Source organism: Moschus berezovskii, chromosome Y (genome assembly GCF_049115385.1).
Source record: "Moschus berezovskii isolate FMDL1 chromosome Y, NW_MosBer_1.0, whole genome shotgun sequence".
Taxonomy (NCBI): domain Eukaryota; kingdom Metazoa; phylum Chordata; class Mammalia; order Artiodactyla; family Moschidae; genus Moschus; species Moschus berezovskii.
Window position 1 is genome coordinate 74,190,628 of NC_142489.1, and position 25,540 is coordinate 74,216,167.

General features: G+C 40.6%; 1 pseudogene; it reads left to right on the plus strand.

Annotated features, from left to right (window-relative positions):
- The window catches only part of LOC148773163 (testis-specific Y-encoded protein 3-like), a 400,952-nt pseudogene that overhangs the window by 192,264 nt on the left and 183,148 nt on the right, over positions 1-25,540 (plus strand).

Below are 25,540 nucleotides of genomic sequence, written 5' to 3' on the forward strand. Positions count from 1 at the left end.
AAAAACCATACCTTGACTAGGCATACCATGGTTGGCTAAGTAATTCTCTGCTTTTTAATATCCTGTCTAGATTGGTCATAACTTTCCTTCGAAGAAGTAAGTGTCTTTTAATTTCATGGCTGCAATCACCTTCTGCAGTGATTTTGGAACCTAGAAAACTAAAGTCAGCCTCTGTTTCCACTGTTTCCCCATCTATTTGCCATGAAGTGATGGGACCAGTTTCTGAACGTTGTGCCTGAAGCCAACTTTTTATTCTCCTCTTTCACGTTCATTAAGAGGTTATCAATTCTTCCTCACTTTCTGCTATAAGGGTGGTGTCATTTGCATATCTGAGGTTATTGATATTTCTCCCTGCAATCTTGATTCCAGCTTGTGTTTCCTACAGCCCAGTGTTTCTTATGATGTAATGTGCATATAAGTTAAATAAGCAGGGTGACAATATGCAGCTTTGATTTACTCCTTTTCCTATTTGGAACCAATCTGTTGATACATGTCCAGTTCTATATATTGCTTCCTGAACTTCATACAAGTTTCTCCATATGCAGGTCAGGTGGTCTGGTATTCCCATATTTTAAAGAATTTTCCACGTTTCACTGTGATCCACAGTTCAAAGGGTTTGACATAGTCAATAAAGCAGAAATAGATGATTTTCTGGAATTCTCTTGCTCTTCCAAAAACCGAGTGTATGTTGGCCATTTGATCTCTAGTTCCTCCGCGTTTTCTAATTCCACCTCGAACATCTGGAAGTTCACAGTTCCCATGTTACTGATGTCTGGCTGTAGCGTGTTAGATGAGTGCAATTTTTTTGTAGTTCAGCACTTTTTGGGATTGCCGTTCTTTGAGATTGGTGCCGGGAGCCAGCAAGGGAAATCCTACCCGTGGCAAAGGTCAACTGGGGAAGATACCTGACGGGCAAAGGCTAATCAGGACTCGAGGAACCCCCTGGACTTATCCAAGCATCTACCCCAAAGAAAACCGGAATCTGACTGATTTACTATCTTACGCCTCCTACCAAGTCCTCTAATACTTACGGGGGTTTTCCCCCAACCACCTTTCTCTGAAAACATTAATTCAGAGCTGTAGTTAAAAAGTTCTCCTCGGCTTAATAGGAGTGTTCCAATCCAAGCCCCTCTGATAGCTTTCTAACTTGCATGACAAGTTTGTCCAGGCTCTTACAACTATGAGTGTGACTGTTTATAGCCTCCCAGCCATGCAAGGACAGAAAGCCTAATATTCTAAAATACAGGAATCTGTTGAAGAAGTTAAAATCATTAGAATAGTACTAGAAAAGATTTCATTGTTGAATCAATGCTTGCTGCAGTTTCCTCTATTGTATCCTTGGAAATATATTAATCCTTTGATTTAACCACATCATATCTTAAGTTAATAAATTCCTTTCTTGCAGCTCACTACACCGGTGCCTTATAGGAATGTAACTTTGTTATGTGTCAAGCATCTAACTTTAGGAAAGTCACCTTAAAAGAAAAGTCTTTTACTTGCTAACTAACCTTGTTAGGAGAGAGGGCCATAAACTGTTAGCAGGCCCCCTGGCCAGAAGATGATGTGAACCACCTAAAAACTTTTATCACGAGATATACAAAAATAAGCCCTGATCCTGATAAGGGTCAAGACTGCTGACCCCACGTGATTTTGGCGTGACTCTATACCTCCCTTTCTCTGTTTCTTATGCGCATAAGTTAGGGTATAAAAGCAGCACTGGAAAATAAAGTTTTGGGCCTTGCTCACTGAAGCTTGGTCTCCCCGTGTTGTTCTTTCTCTCTTTCCATCCTTTTCTCTATTCTCCTTTTTCTGGTTGAGATCCTTGGAGCGCTTGGCCCTCTGCGTTTACTTATCTGCCTGGGCTTCTAAGACCCACTCGAGGGGGTGCCCTGGTGGGGTACCTCCAGTGATTCGAGAGGGCGCCTGCGGCCTACGTAAACAGAGCAAGCCCCGTGCTGGGGTTTTTATTGGTTTCCAGCGTAAACCAAGTAATCATCAGCCCCTGTCTCTCTCTCTCTCTAACGCCGTCGCCGTTCATCCCGAGGATACCCTGGGCCTTATCGAGGCTGGACCCCGATAGATTGGAGTGAAATCTGACCTTTTCCAGCCCTGTGTCCACTGCTGAGTTTTGTAAGTTTGCCGGCATATTACGTGCATCAATTTCACAGCATCATTTTTCAGGATTTGAAATAGTTCAACTGGAATTCCATCATCTCCAGTATCTTTGCCTTAATGATGCTTCCTAAGGCCCACATGACTTCCATTCCATTCCGTTCCGTCGCTCAGTCGTGTCCAACGCTATGCGACCCTGTGGACTGCAGCCTACCAGGCTTCTCTGTCCGTGGGATTCTCCAGGCAAGAATACTGGAGTGGGTTATCGATTCCTTCTCCAGGGGATCTTCCCGACCCAGGGGTCGAACCCGGGTCTCCCGCATTGGAGGCAGATGCTTTAACCTCTGAGCCACCAGGGAAGTTTCACTTTCCAGAATGTCTGGCTCTAGGTGATTAACAGCCCCATCGTGATTATCTGGCTCATGAAGTGTTTTTTTTTTTTTTTTTTTTTTGTACAGTCTTTCTGTATATTCTTGCCACCTCTTCTTAATATCTTCTGCTTCTGTTAGGGCCCAACCATTTCTGTCTTTTCTTAATACCATCTTTGCATAAAATATTCCCTAGTTATCTCTAGTTTCTTGAAGGGAACTCTAGTCTTTCCGATTCTATTGTTTTCTCCTATTTCTTTTCACTGATCACTGTGGAAGTATTTCTTATCTCTCCTTGCTTTTCTTTGGAGCTCTGCATTCAAAAGGGTCTATCTTTCCTTTTTCCATTTGCTTTTTGCTTCCTGTCTTTTCACAGCCAGTTGTAAGACCTCTATATAGAACCATTTTGCTTTTTTTTTAAATTTCCTTTTCTTGCAGATGGTCTTGAATTCTGTCTCGAATACACTGTCATGAAACTCTGTCCATAGATCATCAGGCAATATTTGTGTCAGATCTAGTCCCTTAAACCTGTTTCCCACTTCCACTGTATAGTCATAAGGAATTTGATTTAGGTCATACCAGAATGTTCTTGTGGTTTTCTCCAGTTTCTTCTATTTCAGACTGAATTTGGCAATAAGGAGTTCATGATATGGGCAAAGTCAGCTCCCAGTCTTGTTTTTCTGACTGTATAGTACTTCTGCATCTTTGGCTGCAAGTAATACAAAAGCTTCTTGATGAAAGTGAAAGAGGAGAGTGAAAAGGTTGTCTTGAAGCTCAACATTCAGAAAACAAAGATCATGGCATCTGGTCCCATCACTTCATGGGAAAGAGAAAAACAGTGGAAACAGTGTCAGAATTTATTTTTGGGGGCTCCAAAATCACTGAGGATGCTGATTGCAGGCAGGAAACTAAAAGACGCTTCCTCCTTGGAAGGAAAGTTAGATACCAAACTAGATAGCACTTTAAAAACCTGAGACATTACTTTGCCAACCAAGGTCTGTCTAGTCAAGGCTATGGTTTTTCCAGTGGTCATGAATGGATGTGAGGGTTGGACTGTGAAGAAAGCTGATCGCTGAAGAATTGCTGCTTTTGAAAGGTGGTGCTGGAGAAGGCTCTGAGAGTCCCTTGTATTGCAAGGAGATCCAACCAGCCCATTCTAAAGGAGATCAATCCTGGGTGTTCATTGGAAGGACTGATACTAAAGCTGAAACTGCAATACTTGGGCCACCTCATGCGACGCATTGACTCACTGGAAAAGACTCTGACGCTGAGAAGGATTGGGGGCGCTAGGAGACGGGAACGACAAAGAATGAGATGGCTGGATGGCATCACCGACACGGTGGACATGAGTTTGTGTGAATTTCGGGAGTTGGTGATGGATAGTGAGGCTTGGCATGCTGTGGTTCATGGGGTCGCAAAGAGTCAGACACGACTGTGAGACTGAACTGAACTCAACTGAATACAAGCAATCTGATTTCAGCGTCAACCAACTGGTGATGTCAAGTATACAACTATACAAAACAACTCTACAACTTGATAAAACCACCATGTCACCTCACCCATCAAGTACCCAGTTTAGAAAGTCCTGGGTGACCTAAATAAGGAACATTTTGAAGGACCATGCTCCTTTCTCCCCTCACTTTAATTATTGTTATTATGTTAATTTTCCTTTTTATTCTTTGAATTCAGTGACAGAATGGAAAACATCATAACCTGTGGTACTCCACATCAGGACAAAGAAAATGCAGAACTCCAGGGCCATGTTATTTCTTTTCTGTCTAGTTTGCTTATGCTTATAGATGTGTTGTGATATTCTCTAGGATCTGAGAGTAAGAAAGTTTGGTTTTGAAGTGTTTGTTACTGTTTGATAATAAGGTATTTCTCAAAATTATAATAAAAATGACAAGGAATGGCCCACTGTCTCTGTTCGGGAAATGTTGTGAAAACTTAAAGCAAGGAGTAGAGGCAAATATAATGCCTCAGGATTCAAGCCAATAGTACCTCAGTAAATGGGCTCGGAATGATCCAAAACAATGGATAATCAAGAAGACTGCATGACTGTTCTTGAAATAAGCCCAGGAGAATGTTCTTTACATGAAATTGGCCAAGTACTTAGCTTCCTCAGGTGGTAATAATGACAAGGAAGCGAGCATGCTACTGGAGGACTATTGTCACTACTATGTGTGACACTAGGGCAATAACAAGTCAAAGTGTTCCACAGAGTAGCAATCTGAGAGCCATATCGTTTAATGAGTTGGTTGGACAGATAGTTATAATGGTCTAAAAAAAAATTGTGGGTGGGAGAAGACGGGGACGACAGAGAATGAGATGGCTGGATGGCATCACCGAATCGATGGACATGAGTTTGAGTGAACTCCAAAAGTTGGTGATGGACAGGGAGTCCTGGCATTCTGTGATTCATGGGGTCTCAAAGAGTCGGACATGGCTGAGTGACTGAACTGAACGGAACTGAAATGGCCTATTAGTGTGTGTGTGTGTGTGTGTGTGTGTGTGTGTGTGACTGTGTGTGTGTGTGATGTCTCTCCACACTTCAAGGCAAAGGATTTTTAAGGAGGGTGGATTGGGTCCCAAGGGTAACATTACTGCCTAAGGAAAGGCTGTCAGTTCTGTTTAGTTCAGTTCGGTTTGTCAGTGGTCTGACTTTTTGTGACACCATGAACTGCAGCACACCAGGCTTCCGTGTCCATCACCAGCTCCTGGAGGTTACTCAAACTCATGTCCATTGAGTCGGTGAAGCCATCCAACAACTTCATCCTGTATACCCATATCTCCTGCCTTAAGTCATTCTCAGTATCAAAGTCTTTTCAAATGAGTTAGCTCTTCACATCAGATGGTCAAAGTATTTGACTTTAGTTTCAGTATTTGTCCTTCAATGCACACTCAGGACTGATGTCCGTTAGGATGGACAGGTTGGATCTCCTTGCATCCGAGGGACTCCCAAGCGTCCTCACCAACACCGCAGTTCAAAAGCATCAATTCTTCTGCACTCAGCTTTCTTTATAGTCCAACTCTCACATCCATACATGACTACCAAAATAACCATAGTTTTGACTAGATGGACCTTTGTTGGCAAAGTATTAGCTCTACTTTTAAAGATGCTGTCTAGGTTAGTCATAACTTTCCTCCCAAGGAGTGTCTTTTATTTCTTGGCTGTACGTCTATAATACCCAAGACATGGAAGCAACCTAGATGGCCATCAGCAGATTAATGGATAAGAGACCTGTAGTGCATATATACAATGGAGTATCACTCAGCCATTTAAAAGAATACATTGGAACCAATTCTAATGAGGTCGATGAAACTGGAGCCTATTATAGTAAGTCAGAACGAAAACCACCAATACAGTATAATGATGCATAGTACGGAATTTAGAAGAATGGTACCAATGACACTATAAGCAAGACAGCAAAAGAGACACGGATGTATGGAACAGTCTTTTGGACTCTGTGGGAAAGGTGAGGGTGGGCTGATTTGAGAGAATAACATTTAAACGTGTATATTATCATATTTGGAAGAGATCAACAGTCCAGGTGTGATGCATGAGACAGGGTGATTAGGACTCCTGTACTGGGATGAACTTGAGGGGTGAATGGGAAAGGAGGTGAAGGGGTTTCAACATTAGGAACACATGTACACCCATGGCTGATTCATGAAAATATAGGGCAAAAGCCATATACATACTTAGCCTCCAGATAAAATAAAAAAAATTAAATAAATATATAGATTCATGGCTGCAGTCACCATCTGTAGTGAATTTAGATCCCCCAAAATAAAGTCATCTACTTTCTCCACTGTTTCCACATCTATTTGCATGAAGATATAGAATCGTATGCCATGATCTTAGTTTTCTGAATGTTTAGCTTTAAGCCAGCATTTTCACTCTTCTTTATCATTTTCATCAAGAGAATTTTAGATCTTATTCACTTTCTGCCATAAAGGTGCTGTCATCTGCATCTCTGAGGTTATCAATATTTCTCTCAGCAATCTTGATTCCAGCTAGTTCTTCATCCAGTCCAGCATTTCTCTTGATGTACTCTGCATATAATTTAAATAATCACGGTGACAATACAGCGTTGACACGCTCCTTTTCCTACTTTTAACCAGTCTGTTGTTCCATGTCCAGTTCTAACAGTTGCTTCCTGAACAGCATACAGATTTCTCAAAAGGCAGGTAGGGGGCCTGGTATTTCCATCTCTTGAACAGTTGACCACAGTTTATTGTGATATACACAAAGGCTGTGGCACAGTTAATAAAGCTGAAATATGTTTATGTTTGTTTATCTTTCTGAAATCACTTTCTGTTTCAATGATCCAGAAGATGTTGACAATTTGATCTCTGGTTTATCTGCCTTTTAATAAAACCAGCTTGAACATCTGGAAGTTCACAGTTCATGTATTGTTGAAGTCTGGCTTGGAGATTTTTGAACATTATTTTATTAGCTTGTGAGATGAATGCAATTGTATGGTAATTTGAACATTCTTTGGCATTGCTTTTCTTTGGAATTGGAATTAAAACTGACATTTTCCAGTCCTATGGCCACTGCTGAATTTTCCAAATTTGCTTTTACATTGAGTGCAGCACTTTCACAGCATCATCTTTGAAGATTTGGAACATTTCAAGTGAAATTCCATCATGCCCATTAGCTTGGTACCTAATGAGACTTCCTAAGGCACACTTGAATTCACATTCTAGGATATCAGTGTCTTGGTGAGTGATCACACCATCGTGATTATCTGAATCGTGAAGATCTCTTTGGTACAGTTTTTCTCGGTGTTCTTGCCACCTATTCTTAATATCGCTGTCATGGTATAAGCTGTAAATATGAGGAAATATATATTCTCATGTAAGGAAAATACAGATTTCTACTGGTAAAAACAAAGTCAATGTGTAGTGCCAAGACATAAACAGGACAAGTGAAATACCATTGTGTTAAGAAGACAATGTCTCCATGCAAAGAAAAAGGCAATAGAGGCATTCTGTGTGTTTCTTCTTTTTATCCAAACTTCAAGGCCCTAACCAGCCCACACCAGGTACGATTTCTCTGTACACCACTCCTACAAAGTCAAGTGGTATAGATGCCCAGGCCGACTAGAATTCTTTGTTGATAAAGTTGAAATGGTACATTTAGGAGAAGCCTAAACTCATATTTTGGACAAACTGCAGGAGATAGTATGGGAAAGGGAAATGTAGCATGCTGCAGTACCTAGGGTGGCAAACGGTGATGACAAGGACATGACTTGGCAGCTGAGACACAACAAATACCTGACAGTAAAAGCCTTTGAAAAATTCAGCCTGACGTGTTTTCCCTCAGGCTTAGACCCTGGAGGGCCTTTAGGTTCCCATACTTAGGAAGAAAGGATAACTTACTTCAACCTTTTCTTGGGCTTCGTGGAGTCATTTGGGACCAATGGATTCAGAATGACATGTACCAGGGTCATTTGAAAGTAGCAGCACCATCATGATAAACAATACAATCTTCCTGGAGGTTTGTTGTATTCTACCTGGACTCTGACATCTCTCTAGTAAAAGGCAGTACAACCCAATTGGCTAAGCGTGTTCACGGTAAGAAGCTCTTACTCTTTAAGAAGGTGACAAAAAGGAGTCTTGCAAATATATGCTCATTGACAGATTCCTAGGTTGTTTCTGACGATCACCCTTTTAGAATGCCTTCATCTGCCCACTGCTCCCTTCTGTTGAGCCTTCCAACTCTAACGCCATAATCATTGACCTTTACACGATTCCTCTTCAAGATACATAAACACATTCCTTACAAAATTATCCTCGTTTTCCTGCAATTAATAGATTTCAATGATTCTGATGAGTGAAAGCTCTTTACTTCTCAGAATACTCAACAGTGGTCTCTTTAACAAATATTCTCTGGCAATTTCAACCCAACGCAGCTAGATTACGTGAGTATTATAACAGCCTTCTCATAGAGACACTGTTTAAAGTGCTACCAGCCAAGGAGTCTGCAAAATGGGGAAAAAAATTCCATGCCCTCCCCTGGCTGAACTCTTACACACTGAGTCTTCATCCTCATATGCAAATTATTATCCTAGCCTCAAAATTCATGTTGTTTCTCTTTGGCATTTTTCAAGCTTTTACACTCTAAGACAGTGTTCTTTCTATTTTCTCCTACGAATCATTTCACTATCTACTTCCACCTGCTCACCAAATCATAGAATGACAGTCCAATATAATTGCTTCATGATTCCATTTGGCAAGGGAGATGCATAGAACAACTGGCCAAAAGCTTACCATTTTAGTGCAAGATCGTTCTTTTGAAACCCTGAAAAACAATGAGGCATTATAATGGAACAACCTCTACAATTCTGCTCTCCCTTAATATAATACTTAGAAATGCTGGATAGAATAGCCAAATTATTGGGAAAGTAGAAGCTGGTGGAATAGGCGAAGGCCCAATCAACACCATTAAAACTGCCTCTACATTTAGAGCCATTGACTGAAAAATAAGAAGACACAGCTAACTTTATAGCCAAAAGACACTATACAACCAGTGCTGTATAAACATATGCATAGAGTCAGGAAACAAGGGAGGATAAGCAATCAGGTTGGTACTTGAGCCACAAGAAAGGACACATATAAGGAGATGGATATGATGGGCTTGAAGAATCATCACAGCATGACACATTCAGAGTGTATAATGGGTCCCAATGCCTGGGATCTGACATCAGGAAGATGAGTCCACTCAGCTGGTGAAAGCTTGGAATGAAGCTGGTTTGTAATGAACAGTAAGGCTCTAAGAAACTTGAATTCCACTAGTGAAGAACATGTACACATCTATTTGTTTCTGAAACAAGGCAGAAGAATCGGAGTCAATCTGCTCAGAATGATGGCCAGTTCCCAGGACCATCACTATGTGTATCTCATACCCCAAACAACACTCAACACATACTCTAGTTCTTCTTGTTCTATAGGTGCTCCCATCTGGGGGTGAATTTTCCATTCCTGGAGAAGGAAACAGTTCAGTTTAGTTCAGTTCAGTCGATCAGTCATGTCCGACTCTCCGCAACCCCATGAATCACAGCACGCCAGGCCACCCTGTCCATCACCAACTCCCAGAGTACACTCAAACTCATGTCCATAGAGTCGGTGATGCCATCCAGCCATCTCATTCTCCCGTCGTCCCCTTCTCCTCCCGCCCCCAACCTTTCCCAGCATCAGAGTATTCTTGCCTGGAGAATCCCATGGACGGAGAAGCCTGGTAGGCTACAGTCCACGGGGTCGCAAAGAGTCGGACACGACCGAGTGACGGAACGGAACAGAACGGAGGGAAGGAAGAGAATGAACTCAGGACAAACAGAATCAGTTCAGACTCAGCCCTCAAGAGTTCTGCTCCCGAAACCTGGGAGAAAAATCCCAACTTCAAGTTGTATTATTGGACACTGAGAAGAATAGCCCCATAATACCTGTCAGTGGAACTACGCCCACTATCTCCAACCCCGTGTCATACCTATGTGAACACTGCCAGAACACACTGGGGTGTCACAGGACGCCCACTCTTGTCATGTCCAGCTCTCAAACCAAAGTCACAGGGCAAATGTATATTACACAAACTGGCCATATATAAGGCCACCACTTTTACCATAAGAGTCATTGTTTCAATTCACCTTTTTCACAAAGAGAAAGATAAATTGAGAAGTCTTGCCTTTTGATTCCAATGGTAAAAAAAAAAAAAAAAAGAGAGAGAGAAAAAAAAACAAAAAAGGAATATATCACACATGAAAGAGAGAAATCATTTAACAGATACTCTTTGAAGCCTGAGTAACAAGAATGCAAAATCAGATAGAGAAAAATGCAGATGGACAAAGTAAACATTTTATCAAGAAATGAGAAATAATATGGAAAAAAAACGCTCATGAAGAATAAAATAATGAAATATAAAACACATTAGAAGGAAATAATAGAGAAAAAGTGACACAGAAGAATGCGTTTGTGCCCTGGAAGATTCTATAATGAAAAACACCGAAGCAGAATTGCAAATAAATGAGCAAATTTACAAATAAAGACCAGTTTAAATAATCTCTTTAACAATATAAAAATAGCGGCATTGTGATATTTGGGGTTGCAGAAAGGAAGAAATAGAAAGCAGTTGATATATATAGATAAAATTATGGCTGATCAGTTCCAAAACCTGAAGAAAGGAAGAAACTTAGAAATCTAGGGAGATAAAGAAGAGAGAGTTCCATAAAGTTGAATGGAGACTGAAATGAAGACATATCAAAATTAAATGGAAAGTTGAAAAGAAAGTGAAATGGAATAAGGGAAAAGAAAGTACACGAGAGAAATCCACAAGGTTATCAGCTGACTCACGATTTCTGAAGTGGGTTGCAGTGGGCCTTCTTAGGGTTGGCAATTGATGTTGGGTTAGTTGGCTACTCATGGAAGACTTTGGGGCCTGACAATGCCCATGCTGACCATGCTCGTATTGCCAGAAGTCCATTGATGAAGATCTGTGGTTTGATCCTTTGCAATACTACCTCAAGGTAACTGAGAGAATCACGGGTTGTGAGGGGGTCAGGAGGTGAGACCTGAAATATGGAGGCCAGGACACTCTCCTTTCCCAAATGGGAAAACTCAGGCTCATGCAGGCCAACTGCAGAGCCTGGATTCGGGTCATGCAGGTAGCAGCTGGCAGGCTGAGACTTGAGACTTGGGGACTTAATGTGTCCAAGCCTCTCTCAAAGGAGCTGTGGTTACACCCTGAGAGTCCTTGGTGACTCTGATGGAGCCTAGGCACCCTTGTTGGAATCATCCTTCCCTGAGTCCTGCCGCCACCAGACATCCTGCTGCTCAATCAGTTTGAAATCACCTGAGCTCTTCACTCCCAACCCTCATCCTAGGAAGCCCTGTCAGTTGGTCGGGGTTTCTCTCTGGTGTCCCACTGCATTTTTGTGTTGACTTTGGCATATTCTGTAAATTTGCATATTCACTGCTTAGCCTTTCTCCACCGCCACACAGGCAATGCTGGAAGTGGCTTCAGGCTAGTTGGAGATGCTACTGAGCAGATGTTGGAGGAAATGGACAGGTATCTCAAAAGGCAAGCCATTGTGCCTGCTGATGTTATCTCCCACATTGCAGGACACAGCATCTTCAGCTCCTGAAATGTGAGTGTTCCCTGTTTACTTTTGTGTCCCTGTGCTTTGCATATGTGTGTAGATGTGTTGCATGTGTTTGTGTCAATTGTATTTGTGCCTGCTTATCTGTGTGAATATGTCCAGCCCACTAAAGACACATAGGTGAAGACCAAAGATGTGAGATGTGAAGCAACTAGAAAAGGAGATATCCACAGACTTGGGGAGAATGGTCAATGTATCTCTGTGGTACCACAGTCCCGGAGAGGAATGAGGAAATGATGGTCGTTGATAACTGGAAGATGGCTCCTCAAATCTGGAATTACCTAAGAGCATAAACATGCTCAACATCTCTGCTCTGTCGTGGGGTGTGTTTGTACTTGGAAATGGGGCTGGAGAGTTTGAAGATTCACCCAGAGTAAATCAAGTATGGTGGGGCTTTGAATCCACTGCTTGTGGACCCATCAGTCTTTGAGACAGGTACTGGCCTGTGGAAATGGAGGTCATGGTAGTAGGACCTACGATTTAGAAGAGGCCAAGGTTCTCTGAAAATGTGTAGAGTCTGGGAGAAGGAAGCCCAGATGGTGAGCCAGCTGCACTTTACAAACGTTCCACACATGTGAGAAACATACAGGGGATCATCGTGGCTAGTGTGTTGCCTAGCATCAGCCAGGACACTCCCTCACATAGTGTGGTACACACTGGGACTTTGTGAGAGAAATGATCTCCTAAAATATTTGCGTAGTTAACATCGGAAGCTTGATTATGCCCAAATGGACTGATTTTTCTTTCCTCTTGATGAACGAAGGTGCCAGAAATCAGTTTTACACAGTCTACATTACTTCCCTACCATTCATGTATAAAATATGAAATATATATTATTTTCTTTGATTTAATTAATTTGTTTTAATCTTTAACTTAATGATTTAATTAATTTGTTTTAATCTTTACAATTTTATTGGGTTTTTCTGCCTTACAATGATATGAATCAGCCTGCGGTGTATATATCCCACAACACATGAATCCATTTCCACCTCAATCCTCACCCATTGTTCTGCACAATTTAAGAAAAACAGTGTTGAATATCCTGCTTAATGTATTGAGTTTGCACTGATCATCTATTCGACATACGGTAATAAACATATTTCAATGTGGTTCCCTCATATTGTCCCACCCTCGCCTACTCCCTCATAGTCTAAAAACTGTTTTACCTCTGTGTCTCTTTTTGCTAAAGACTCGTAGTTACTGCATTCCAAATTCCACTAGTTCAGTTGCTAAGTCATGTTGGACTCTTTGCAACCCCATGAACCGCAGAACACCAGTTCTCCCTGACCATCACCAACTCCCGGAGTTTACCCAAACTCATGTCCATTGAGTCGGTGATGCCAACCAGCCATCTCATCCTCTGTCGTCCCTTTCTCCTCCTGTCCTCCATCCACTCATATCAGAGTCAATAATTATTATTATTTCTTTAGGGACAAGGCATAAATTCAATCTTTTCCCATGTATTATTTCTTCACACCAGGGTAGCCAAAATATTGGAATTTCCGTTTCAACATCCGTCTTTACAATGGAAATTTAGGGCTAGTTTCCTTTAAGATTGATGGGGTTGATCTCCTTGCTGGACAAATGTCTCTCAGACCCATCTTTCACACCCAGTTGCAAAGCCTCAATTCTTTGGCACTCAGCCTTCTTTATAGTGAATCTAGCACATACGTACATGTCTATGGGTAAAACCATAGCTCTGACTATAAGGACCTTTGTTGCCAAGGAGATGTCTCTGCTTTTCAGTACATTGTGTCTAGGCTTATCACAGCTTTTCTTTCCAGGAGCAGGGGTTTTTATTTTCATGGATGTGATCACTGTCCCCAGAAATTTTGGAGCCGAAGAAAACTGTCTGTCTCTATTTTCATTTTTACCCTTTCTATTTGCCAAAACATTGCTATTCTTTGTCCTGCCTCATTTCTTACACCAACACCAACCATCCCCATTGCAACAGGTATCTCTTGACTCTGTTTTTATGTTCCAGAACCCTATAATTAAATGGACATTTTTTCTCGGTGTTATTTCTAGAAAGACTTGCAGGTCTTCCTAAAACCATTAAAGTTCCCTGGTAACATAGAAGGTGAAGAATTGAAAAGCAGAGACTTCCATTTTTCATGTAGGAAATTCTGCACCCAGGGGTTCATGTTCAAGAAAGAGAACTCCTTATTCCTTGTAGGAAAAATAACTCTCCTGATTTTCAACTGTGAAGTGTAGGAAATTCTATATGTAATGTAGGAAAAAAAATCTTCACCAAATATTCATATGTAAATTGTAGAGAATTGATATTTCAAATGGAATATAGGCATTGATTTCCCTATGTGAAATAAGAAATTCCATATTTCAAGTAGCAAAGGTGGCAACTGTACAGTGAAACAAAAAGACGCTTTTTCACTCTCTTCTTTTACTTTCCTTAAGAGGCTTTCAGATTTTCCTCATTTTCTGTCATAAGTGTGGTTTCACCTGCATCTTTGCAGTTATTGATATTTTCCATGCAGTCTTGATTCTAGCTTCTGCTTCATACAACACATATTTCTCATGATGTGTTCTGCATGTAGTTAAATAAGTAGGGTGACAACATAGCCTTGACCTACTTTCATGCCTTGTTCTAACTGTTGTTTTCTGACATGCATACAGGTTTCTCAAGAGACAAGTCAGGTGGTCTGATATTCCCATCTCTTGAAGAATTTTCCACAGTTTATTGTGATCCAGAGAGTCAAAGGTTTTGGCATAGTCAATAAAGCAGAAATAGATGATTTCTGGAACTCTCTTGTTTTTTCAGAGATCCAGCAGATGTCTGCAATTTGATCTCTGATTCCTCTGCCTTTCCCAAAACCAGCTTGAACATCTGGAAGTTGACGGTTCACATATTGTTGAACCCTGCCTTGGAGAATTTTGAGCATTACTTTATTAGCACATGAGTTGAAGGCGATTGTATAATAGTTTGGATATTCTTTGGCATTGCGTCTCTTTGGGATTGGAATGAAAACTGACCTTTTCCAATCCTTGGCCATTGCTGAGTTTTCCAAAATGGCTGTAGCAGCGAGCTGTGGCTGTGTGGCATTTAAGCAGCCAGCTGTCAAGAGGAGATGTCCCACATCCAACATAAGGATCAGAGGCTGTTCTTTGCTGTAGGAGCAGTGAAGAGCTACTCCACAACCAAAGTAAGAGAACCCCCAGTAGATGGTAGGTGATGACAGAGGGCATTCGAGGGCAGAAAGATGGAAACCACCATCACAGAAACCTAATTAATCCATCACATGGACCACTGCCTTGTGTAACTCAGTTAAACAAAGACATGCTGTGTAGGGCTACATATGAGAGGCATCCATACATATCCACTGGGAAAAAAACCTGCTTTGCCTATATGAACCTTTGTCGACAAAGTGATATCTCTGCTTCTAAGAATATTGTGTCTTGGTTTGTCATAGCTTTTCTTCCTGGGAGTGAGAGTCTTTTATTTTCATGGCTGTAATCACGGTCCCCAGTGATTTTGGAGCCCAAGAACACTGTCGCTTTTTCCATTTTTAACCTTTCTCTGCAAAACTCTACCTTTACACTTTATTCTGCATCACTTTGTACCCCAAATCCGAACTTCTCTGTTACTCGACGTATAGCTTGACTTCCTGATTTTACCTCACAGTCAGCTATGGTGAAAGGACATCTATTTTTGGTATTAATTTTATAAATTCTTGGAGGTTTTCCTAAATCTATTAAAGTTCCCTGGTGACTTTGATGGTAAAGAATTGAAATACAGAAACTTGCATTCTTCATCTACAAAATCTACACCCAGATATTCATACAAAATTAGGGAATTCCACGTTCACAGTAGCAAACATAACCATCCTGAATTTCAAATGTGAATCATAGATAATTCCATCTTTCAAATAGAATTGACACCTAGATTTTCATATGTGAAATTTAGAGAATCATATAGGAAAATCTACACCAAGATACTTATATATATAAAAAAGACAATTTATATTTTGTTTAGAAATATTTCCCTTCGTTTCTATATTTGAAATACAGGAATTCTATATTTCAAGTAGTAAATCAACATCTGGATATTCAGTGAAATAAAAAAAATTTCATATTACATGGAAGAAGTTTGTGTATCTACAGTTCATTTATTCATAATTTTTAGTAATTATTCATTTATTTACGGCTGCACTGAGTTTTCATTGCTGTGCACAAAGTTTCTCTAGTTGCAGTAATTTGGGTTAATCTTCATTGCAGTGAGCTAGCTTCTCATGGCAATGCCTTCTCTTTCGGAGCACAAGCTCTAGGGCTCTCAGGTTCAGTAGTTGGGGGCACACAGTCTTATCTACTTTGGTAGTATGTGAGGTCTCCTCAGACCAAGATTCAAACCCATGTCCCCTGAATTGACAGACAAATTCTTAAGCCACTGGACCCCTGAAGAAGTCCAACAGGCTTTTTTTTTTTTAGTACATTAAAAAAATATTTATTTAATTGGGGGCTAATTATAATATTAAAGTGAGATTTCCATACATTGACATGAATCAGCCATGTGTTTACATTTGTTCTTCATGTGAACATACCTTCCACCTCACTCCCATCCCTAACCACCAGGTCATCCCAGTACACTAGCCCTGAACACCTTGTCTCATGTATCGAACACGAAATGGTGATCTTTTTCACATAAGATCATATACATGTTTCAATGCTGTCCTCTCAAATCAACACACTCTCGCCTTCTCCCACAGAATAGTAAAGACTGTTCTATACATTTGTGTCTCTATTGCCGTCTCGCCTATAGTGTCATTGATATCATATTTCGAAATTCCATTATATGCATTAGTGTACCGTAGTGGTGTTTTTTGTTCTGACTTACTTCTGTCTGTGTAATAGACTTCAGTTTCATCCACCTCATTAGAACTGATTCAAATTAAATCTTTCTAATGACTTAGTAATATTCCTTTGTGTATATGTACCAAAGATTTCTTATCCATTCTTCTGCCAGTGGACATCAATGTTGCTTCCATGCCCTGGCTATTATAAACAGTGCTGTGATGAACATTGGAGTACACGTGTCTCTTTCAATTCTGGTTTCATTGGTGTGTATGTCAGGTAGTGATACCGCTAGACCATATGGCAGTACTGTTTCCAATTTTTTAACTAATCTCCCCAATGTTCTCCATAGTGTCTGTACTAGTTTGCAGTCCCACCAACAGTGTAAGAGGGTCCTCCTTTCTCCACTCCAGTACAGAATTTATTTTGTGTATATTTTTGGGTAGTATCTGTTGTGACCGTCCTGAGATGGTTCCTCACTGCTGGTTTCATTCTTTTACATGGGGATGACCAGTTTTCCTAGCGCCACTTGTTTCAGAGACTTTTCTCCAGTGTATATACTTGCCTCCCTTGTCAAAGAGAAGTTGTCCTTTCAATCATCTATACTTCATCTTTGTGCCAGTACCATACGGTCATGAAGATTACAGCTTTGTTGTATAGCCTGAAGTCAAGCAGGTTCATTCCTCCAGGTCAATTCGTCCTTCTCAAGATTGCTTTGGTTATTATAGGTTTTTGGTATTTCCTTACAAATAGTGACATTATTTGTTAATAGTTCTGTGGAAAATATCATCGGTAGCTTGATAGGGATTGCACTGAACCTATAGATTGCTTTAGGTGGTATAATCATTTTCACTATTTTGACACTTCTAAACCATAAACATGGTATATTTCTAACATCTATTTATTTCCTCTTTGATTTCTTTCATCAGTGTTTTTTAATTTTCTATATATAGGACTTTGGTTTCTTTAGGTAGATTTATTCCTAAGAATTTTATTCTTTTCATTTCAATGGTGAATGGGAATGTTTCCTTTATTTATCTTTCTGTTTTCTAATTGTTAGTGTATAGGTATGCAGGGAATTTCTGGGTGTTACTTTTACATCCTGCAACTTTACTATGTTTATTACTTAGCTCTAGCCATTTTCTGGTGGAGTCTTTAGGGTTTTCTAAGTAGAAGATCGAGATATCGTCAAAGAGTGAGATTTTTCATTCTTCTTTTCCAATAGGGATTCCTTTGATTTCTTTTTCCTCTCTGATTTCTGTTGCTAAAATTTCCAAATCTGTGTTTAATAGTAGTGATGAGAGAGGGCATCCTTGTCTTGTTCCTGACTTTAGGGGGAATGCTTTCAATTTTTCACCATTGAGGATCATCTTTACTGTGGGTTTGTCAAACGTAACTTTTATTAAGTTGAGGTATATTCCTTATATTCCTTCTTTCTGGAGGGTTGTTTCTTTTCTTTTTTTTTTCTTTTTGGTCATAAATGAATGGTGAATTTTGTCTAAGACCTCACTGCCTCTTTAGATAATCATACGGTTTTTATCATTTAATTTGCTAACATGATGTATTACATTGATTACCTTGCAGATATTAAAGAATCCTTGGATGCCTGAGATAAAGCCCACTTGGTAATGAAGTATGATCTTTTTAAAATGGTTTTGGATTCTGTTTGTTAGGATTTTTTTAAGGATATTTGCGTCTATGTCTATCAGTGTTAGTGGCTTGTAGTTTTCTTTTCCTAAGGCATCTTTGGTTTTGGAGTTAGGGTGTTGGTGGCCTCATAGAATGAGTTTGGAAATTTCCCTTACTCTGCAAATTTCTGGAAGAATTTGAGTAGAATAAGTGTCCAGTTCAATTCAGTTCAGTTGCTCAGCCATGTCTGACTCTGTGCCCCCATGAAGCACAGCACACCAAGCCTCCCTGTTCATCACTAACACCCGGAGTTCACTGAAACTCATGTCCGTCGAGTTGGTGATGACATCCAGCCATCTCATTCTCTGTCGTCCCCTTCTTTTCCTGCCCACAATCCCTCCCAGCATCAGAGTCTTTTCCAGGGAGTGAACTGTTCGTATGAGGTGGCCAAAGTATTGGAATTTAAGCTTTATCATCAGTCCTTCCAATCAACACCCAGGACTGATCTCCTTTAGAGTGGACTGGTTGACTCTCCTTGCAGTCCAAGGGACACTCAAGACTCTTCTCCAACACCACAGATCAAGAGAATCAATTCTTCGGCGATCAGTTTTCTTCACAGTCCTACTCTCACATCCATATATGACCACTGGAATAACCATAGCCTTGACTAGATGGACCTTGGTTGGCAAAGTAATGTCTCTGCTTTTAACATGCTATCTATATAAAGTACTATAAACTTGAAAAATGATAGAAGCCAAAATAATTCTCAAACTTGTAATGTAGTATATAGAAATGAATGTAAGGGAATGATAAAGAATAGATAAAAAGTTTCATTAATAAAAACATGAATAAAATAAAAAATAATCCAGCAATTTCTCTAGAGTTACTGTGAGCTTAGTGGTGTCAGATCAGTGTCAGATGGTCTCTTTTTCCAACCCTTCGACTGCAAGGAGGTCCAACCAGTCCATCTTAAAGGAGATCAATCCTGGGTGTTAATTGGAAAAACTGATGCTAAAGGTGAAATTCCAATACTTTGGCCACATCATGCTAAGAGTTGACTCAATGGAAAAGGATCTGATGCTTAGAGAGATTGGGGGCAGGAGGAGGAGGGAATGACAGAGGATGAGATACCTGGATGGAATCACTGACTCAGTGGACATGAGTGTGAGTAAATCCCGGTAGTTGGTGATGGACAGAGAGGCTTGGCATGCTGTGATTCATTGGGTCACATAGAGTTGGATACTACGAACCAACTGGACTGAAGGACAAACTAAGTGACTTGTTATCAAAAGCTATTGTTGTCCTGAATTGCACATTTTCTGCATTAACTTCAGATTTTCAATTTATTGCACCTGTCAATTCTGGGCTAGTTCACCCTTCTTGCTAAATTTTTACTTCCTCATTGGCAATTTTCTTCCCTGACAAGTTTACACATGACTAGTTTGCACCATAACGCTAGGGGTCAGCAGGCCCTTATATGACTTCACTTGCTCAGTGGTGCAGTGGTGAGGGTAGGACATTGAAAATAAATACTGATGCGATATATGGGTCGGGGTGCTTAAGGTAGATGGACCACAGTGGGCCTGCCACTGCAGTAGGTGACATGGACGTTCTCGGTTCACACTGCTCAGGGTCCTGAGTGATCCATGAGGGCACTGCCCAAAGTGAGCCTTGTGTTTCATGCCCTTCCCATGTCTACGCCACTCAGGCTCTCAGGTGCTCTGCAAGGGAGCTAAACATGATCGGTTATATGCTTTCTTTCCTTCCCAGATCCAAATTGCTCAGGCAACTGTGTGGCAGGCAAGGTACTGTCTAAGGTAGGCCATGCATCTTATGTACCTATCAGGTCCCAGCCACTTGGTTTGTTGTAGGGTAAGGGAATAAGTGAAGTCAAGGTTCAGAAAAAGAATGAGACTGGCACTTTTCAGGAACAGATCACCTTTAATTAGGCAAGAAAGAGAAGCAGTCATATTAATGAGTTGCTACACAAACCCAATAAAATTATATGCATATATGTAGGCAAATATGTGGAAAGTCACTGTCTTAAGGGAATCTGTTCTTCTCCAAGGTTGTTTGGAGTAGTTATCACTTAAACGGCTGGGTCAAGGAATTTTGGAGATCAGGCATAGGCTGGACCTGCTGGAAGCTGGGTGTAATCAGCCTTAATGTCCATTTTTTTTTTCTTCAGGTGAGAGAGTTCTTTGCTTTGCACAGAATGGTGGGGATGACCTGGAGGGGAGTTTTAACTCCAGGCTGTTTTCAGCCATGTAAATTTCCTTCATTGTTGGCTTTTCCAGAAGGACAATTTGGAAGAATTCCGTGTGTCTCCAGAGGGGTGATGAACTGATATTTTTACCCTCCTTGCCTATGTGAACTGAGCATGAACCCAGGAAGACATGGTTACCAACTGGCAGCCTGCTCAGAGCTTGGTGGGACATTGGGTCTCTGGGGCTGATATAAGAGCAGCCTCGTGCCTTCTGCCTCTGTCTGATGAAAACATTCCTCTCTGCCTCCTTGGAGGAAAGGGCCATAAATGGCAACCTGTTTGCACATCTTTGATATTTTGTAATGTGCAATCTTTGTTCTGTGAGTGTCTGTTTTCACTATGTGGCCATAGAGACTTCTCTCAAGAAAGGTCCTTTTTTTGAATTTTTGCCTCTGGTGTTCCCATAGTTTAGGTTGCTACATCACCTTAGCTCTGTCAGATCATCCTCAGAGCATTAAAGCTGGGTCCTTATCATAGGGCAGAATATAGAACCCAGGCATCCCTCCCAGGTCCACCTCAATCATGGTGGACAGGAGTATCTGAGATGTTTCTCTACTGGTAATTACCGATAGGTACATTTGCTTTTGTTTTTCTTTCCCTTGGTTATGTTGCTCTAAGCGATCCCTGCGTTCTCCACTGTCACTGTCCTGAGATATTTTACAACTGTCTGCAAGCTCTCCTCATTTAAAACTTCCTCTCCGAGACCAACCTCAGCCCCTAAATATTTTGTCTTTCTTTGTGTCTCTTTATTTTTCCCTACCTCCTTTGGAAAAAACATTTTGACTTCTGGGTAACTTGGACCAGTCAACAGTGTTCCCAGTTTGTTTTCTGGAAGTTCTTCCATGTGCAGTCGATGCTTAGATGATTTGCTGGGGAGAGAGTGGTCTTGTCCTCCTATTGTTCTGATATTTTGGAACCAACTGCCATCCTGCAAGACCAATTTTGTTAACTGAAATGCTGTTGTTCTTCAGCGACTAAGCCATATTTGACTCTTTGTATCCCCTTGGACTCTAGTACATCATTCCTCTCTGCCCCTCACTGTCTCCCATAGTTTCCCTGAGATCATGTCCTATGAATCGCTGATGCAATCCAAAAGTCTCATCCTCTCTCACCCACTGATCCTCCTGCTTTCCACATTTTCTAAAGATCACGGTCTTTCTAATGAGTCAACTCTTTGCCTCAGGTGGACGAAGCTTCGGGGCTTTATTTTCAGCATCAGCCCTTCCAATGAGTCTTCAAAGATGATTTTATATACAATTCATTTGTTTGGTATTCCTGCAGTTCAAAAGAATCTCACAAGTCTTCCCCAGCAGGGCAGTTCACAATCAGTAATCCCTTGGTGTTCTCACATCTGTACATACTTTTGGAAAGAACAGAGATATGACTCTACGGGCCTCTGTGGGCCAAGTCATGTTCTAGTTTTTAAAGACACTCTCTAGCATCGCTTGGTTAGCATGTGAGATGAGAGCAATTATGGTGTAGTTTGAGCATTCTTTGGCATTACCTTTCTTAGGGATTGGAATGAAAACTGAACTTTTCCAGTCCTGCGACCACCACTGAGTTTTTCAGATTTGCTGACATATCGAGTGTAGCACTTTCACTGCATCATCTTCCAGGATTTTAAATAGTTCACCTGGAATTCCATCACCTACACTAACTTTGTTCCTAGTGATGCTTAATAAGGCCCACTTGTCTTCACATTCCAGGATGTCTGGCTCTAGGTGAGTGATCACACCTTCGTGTTTTTCTGGGTCCTGAAGATCTTTTATGTACAGTCTTTCCCATTCGATTGCTTTCCTCTGTTTCTTTGCATTGATCACTGAGACTGAGAAGGTCTTTCTTATTTCTCCTTGCTACTCTTTGGAATTCTACATTCAAATGGGTATCAATTTCCTTTTCTCCTTTGCTTTTCACTTCCCTTCTTTCCACAGCTATTTGTAAGGCCTCCTCAGACAGCCAATTTGCTTTTTTGCATTTCGTTTTCTGGGGGATGATCTTGATTCCTGTCCCCTGTACAATGTCATGAACCTCCATCCATAGTTTATCAGGCACACTCTCTGTCAGATCTAGTCCCTTAAAACTATTTCTCACTTCCACTGTATAGTCATAAGGGATTTGACTTATGTTATGCCTGAATGGTATAGTGGTTTTCTCCACTTTCTTCAATTTCAGTCTGAATTTTGCAACAAGGAGTTCATGATCTGTGCCACAGTCAGCTCCTGGTCTTGTTTTTGCTGGCTGTATAGAGATTCTCCATCTTTGACTGAAAGAATAAAATCAATCTGTTTTCAGTGTTGAGCATTTGCTGATGTCTTCTCTCTGTCATTTTTTGGCCAGATTAATAAAAATGGCTTAAATTTCTTTTGACACCCCCCAAAAAAAATAATTGGAAAAATTTCAAATACCAATGGTATTTAAATGACATTTACCGTAGATTTATAGCATATTTTACTTGAGGATCATAATTTCTACGACTATGTAAGTTTTTAAAACTGCTAATGGAAGGGGATTATTTGATACTATTGAGTCGGACACGACTGAGCGACTGAACTGAACTGAACTGAACTGAACATTTTATGAATAAGGAATCCATTTTTCTTCATTTTTCTGATCTTCTTGGTTGAAAGAGTTATGCAATATTTTTTTTCACTTTGGTTTTAGTTTCAGTTCTTTTTTTTATAGTTTTATTTTTATGTTATTTATTGTTTTTTTCATTTTATTTATCTATTTTTTTTTATTGGAGGCAAATTACTTTCCATTAATATATTGGTTGGTTTTGCCATACACTGACACGAATCTGCCCTGGGTTTACATGTGTTCCCCCTCTTGAACCCCCAGCCCAACTTCCTCTTCCCCATATCCTACCTCCAGGTCATCCATGTGCACCAGCACCAAGCATCCTGTATCATTCATTGAAACTGGACTGGTGATTCATTTCACATATGATAATATACATGCTACAATGCCATTCTCTCAAATCATCCCATCTTCACCCTCTCCCACAGAGTCACAAAGGCTGTTCTACACACTTATGTCTCTTTTGATGTCTCGTGGGAAATAGATGGAAAAACAGTGGAAACAGTGTCAGACTTTATTTTGGGGGCTTCAAATTCACTGAAGATGCTGATTGCAGCCATGAAATTTAAAGACGCTTACTCCTTGGAAGGAAAGTTATGACCAACCTAGATAGTATATTAAAAAGCAGAGACGTTACTTTGTGAACAAAGGTCCATCTAGTCAAGGCTATGGGTTTTCCCGTGGTCATGCATGGATGTGGGAATCGGACTGTGAAGAAAGCTGATCACGGAAGAATTGATGCTTTTGAACTGTGGTGTTGGAGAAGACTCTGTTCATTGGAAGGACTGATGCTAAAGCTGAAACTGCAGTACTTTGGCCACATCATGCGATGAGTTGTCTCACTGGAAAAGACTCTGATTCTGGGAAAGGTTGGGGGCGGGAGGAGAAGGGGACGACAGAGAATGAGATGGCTGGATGGCATCAACGACTCTGTGGACATGAGTTTGAGTGAACTCCGGGAGTTGGTGATAGGGAGGCCTGGCGTGCTGTGATTCATGGGGTCGCAGAGAGTCGGACACGACTGAGCAACTGAACTGAACTGAACTGATACAGGGTTAAGGCTACCATTATTCTAAATTCCATATATATGCATTAATATGCTGTATTGATGTTTTCCTTTCAGGCTGACTTCATTCTGTATAATAGGCTCCAGTTTCATCCACCTCATTAGAGCTGACTCAAATGCATTTTTTTAATAGCTGAAAAATACTCCATTGTGTATATGTACCAGAGCTTTCTTATCCATCCATCTGCAGATGGACATCTAGGTTGCTTCCATGTCCTCGCTATTATAAACAGTGCTGCAATGAATATTGGAGTACATGTCTTTCTTTCAATTCTGATTTCCTCGGTGTGTACGCCCAGGAGTGTGATTGCTGGATCATTTTTTGAGGAATCACCACATTGTTCTCCATAGTGACTGTAGTAGTTTGCATTCCCACCAACAGTGTAAGAGGGTTCCATTTTCCCCACACCCTCTCCAGCATTTACTGCATGTAGACTTTTGGATAGCAGCCATTCTGCCTGGTGTGAAATGGTATCTCATTTTTGCTTTGATTTGCATTTCTCTGATTATGAGGGATGTTGAGCATTTTTTCATGTATTTGCTAGCCATCTTTATGTCTTCTTTGGAGAAATGTCTGTTTAGTTCTTTGGCCCATTTTTTGATTGGGTCATTTTTTTTTTTTTCTGGAATTGAGCTGCAGGAGCTGCTTGTATATTTTGGAGATTAATTCTTTGTCAGTTGTTTCATTTGCTATTAATTTCTCCTATTCTGAAGACTGTCTTTTCACCTTGCTTATAGTTTCCTTTGCGGTGCAGAAGTTTTTATTTAAATTAGGTCCCATTTGTTTATTTTTTCTTTTATTTCCAGTATTCTGGGAGGTGGGTCATGGAGGATCCTGATGTGATTTATGTCGGAGAGTGTTTTGCCTATGTTCTTCTCTAGGAGTTTTACAGTTTCTGGTCTTACATTTAGATCTCTAATCCATTTTGAGTTTATTTTTGTGTGTGGTCTTAGGAAGTGAACTAGTTTCATTCTTTTGCAAGTGGCTGACTAATTTTCCCAGCACAACTTGTTGAAGAGACTTTCTTTTCTCCATTTTATATTCTTGCCTCCTTTGTCAAAGATAAGTTGTCCATAGGGGAGTGAATTTATTTCTGGGCTTTCTATTTTGTTCCATTGATCTATATTTCTGTCTTGATGACAGTACCATCCTGTCTTGATGACAGTACCATACTGTCTTGATGACTGTGGCTTTTTAGTAGAGCCTGAAAGGGCGGGAGGAGAAGGGGACGACGGAGAATGAGATGGCTGGATGGCATCACCAACTCGATGGGCATGAGTTTGAGTGTACTCCGGGAGTTGCTGATGGACAAGGGGGCCTGGCGTGCTGTGATTCATTGGGTCGCGGAGAGTCGGACACGACTGAGCGACTGAACTGAACTGAACTGAAGTCTGGCAGATTAATTCCCCGAGTTCCATTCGTCTTCCTCAAGATTGCTTTGGCTATTCAAGGTTTTCTGTATTTCCAAAAAATTATGAGATTATTTGTTATAGATTTGGGAAAAATATCGTTGGTAGCCTGAAAGGTATTGCATTAAATGTATAAATTACTTTG